The sequence below is a fragment of the Glycine soja genome, chromosome 6 (genome assembly GCF_004193775.1).
Source record: "Glycine soja cultivar W05 chromosome 6, ASM419377v2, whole genome shotgun sequence".
Lineage (NCBI taxonomy): Eukaryota > Viridiplantae > Streptophyta > Magnoliopsida > Fabales > Fabaceae > Glycine > Glycine soja.
In genome coordinates, this window is record NC_041007.1 from 12,483,547 (window position 1) to 12,485,934 (window position 2,388).

Below are 2,388 nucleotides of genomic sequence, written 5' to 3' on the forward strand. Positions count from 1 at the left end.
GGATATGTATTAATTCCACATTTAATAATTTGGGATGTTGTCATCCAATCTATAAATTGCAAATGAGACTAACTATTGAGACTTTAAAAATTATTAAAGTAAGTTAAGAAATCGAAACACTATCAACATATTTAATATATTTAAGAAATACAATTATTTACCAACGCTGAATCATATTTATATATTAGTTCATATTTCAATTATGTGGAATGCGACTCTTTTACCCCTATACACTTAAAATAAAATAAAACATTAACATTATCCAGCAAAATTAAAAAAAAAACATTACTAACATTTAATATTCTCATTCATCTCTTTTTTAAAAGTCTAAGAGAAATTAAATATTATATTTAATTAACTATGTTTATGTCCTTATTTCTCCATAATTTTTAAATATTTTACTGAAAAAAATAATCGGGGCCATAAGTTGAAAACACTTTTAATGTAAATGATAAAATTAATTATATTTGTTAATTTATTTACTACTATCTTTTTTAATGCATAAATTTAAAACGAATATAATTATGAAAATGATTAAATGGTAAAGGAGAGAGAAAGCAGTCCTAGCTAGCAAGATGAAGAAATCTTGGAATGTGACTACGCCAGCTAATCTTTCCTTACGTGCATTTTCTTTTCTTTTTAACTCCCCCTTCTCCCCCAACCCTTGATATATATGGGGATTGATCAATATTGTAGTACTAATTTGTAGCAGCAGATTCAATTCAATTCTCTTTTATTCATTCATCCATGTACTTTTTGCAGCGACTCTCTCATTAATTTCCGTGAAAACTCATTTCAAATATTTGTCCTCGATCTCCTCTCTCTCTCTCTCTCTTTCTCTTTCTCTCCTTGGCCCCCCCTTGGAACCATTGTCTGGTGTTGAGGCCAAGAAACCATCAAGGGTAGCATTTCCCTTATAACCATTGTACGTCTGTAGCGGTTTTCTCATTCCTTACAAACTAGAAAGTAGAAAGTACAACACCAACAAGAACAAAAGCAAAGCAGCCCTATATTTTGTGGCCACATGGATACCAACCAAAACATCACTACTACTGGGAATCACGAGAACATGGGAAGAGATGAACATAACAACATCATCCTCCATGATCATCATCATCATAACCAAATTCCAACGCCCCACTATAACCACCACCCTCTTCACATTGTTCAACCCTCATCAAACGTGGCACCCTCTTTCGTCAGTGATGTTCTAGGAGTAGTCCACTTTGAAGAAGAAGATGAAGATGAAGAAGAGGTTGAAGAAGAGCTCGGAGCCATGAAGGAGATGATGTACAAAATGGCAGTGATGCAACCGGTGGACATAGACCCTGCAAGCGTGAGAAAACCGAAGAGGCGAAACGTGCGAATAAGCGATGACCCTCAGAGTGTGGCTGCCAGGCACAGAAGAGAGAGGATCAGCGAGAAAATTCGCATACTTCAGAGATTGGTCCCTGGTGGAACCAAAATGGACACCGCTTCCATGCTCGATGAAGCCATTCTCTATGTCAAGTTCTTGAAGAGGCAAATCAGGTTGCTCCAATCAACTTCATCACCACTAATTAATTGCACTGGTGCTGCTCCTAATAGTGATTATTGGCCTTTTGCACCCAATATATTCCACAGTTCCATCACCAACACCAACGCCTCCATGGACATACCGGTTATTGGAATGGAATTCAACACCAGAGGCCATGGCCATGCCGGTGATGCCTCTTCGATCCACCTTTGACAAACATGAGGTAATTACTAGTTATTGGTGATGATTTAGTGGCTAAGTATATTTATGTATGCTGATGATTATTAGTGTAATAAAAAAATCGAAAAGGATTAAAGTGTATGAGGTTGGTATAATATCATATATTCAGGAAGCATGAAAATAGATATTATATATTCAGGAAGGGTTGTGTCGTCTGAAACGTAAGTGATTCATTTCGTTCCATGTTGATCGTATGGATACACGTTGAATACGTTTGAATGTTTATTAAAAAAAATGTACCTAGCTAGTTTGAGTCTAACTAATGAGACTAAGTGTGATTTGAGGGAAATATTAAAGTATATGCCTTAAGTTTTAACTAGATTATTTCTCTCCCAAAAAATGATAACTATTCAGTATGTTTGGAGATTTTTCCGCATTTCATGTATGTTTATCTATCACTTTTATTTGTGAAATTTTAAAAAATATATTACCATACATATCTTTATCTTTAATTTTAAAATTGATCGTACATATTCTTTACTGTAGCTGTATTCATATACTGAAAATATCAGTACCGTATTAATTTGTATATTCATGCAACATATGTATATATAGCGTGAGGGAAAAGGTTTGTTAGGATATTGTTGACTAAAGTGGCTGAGGAATAATCATAACGGTTGGGTTGGATTACG

General features: G+C 34.6%; 1 pseudogene; it reads left to right on the forward strand.

The window, feature by feature from the left end:
* The first annotated feature begins 586 nt into the window (after nucleotides 1-586).
* LOC114415772 lies at nucleotides 587-2,075 on the forward strand (annotated as a pseudogene).
* Nucleotides 2,076-2,388: the final 313 nt, after the last annotated feature.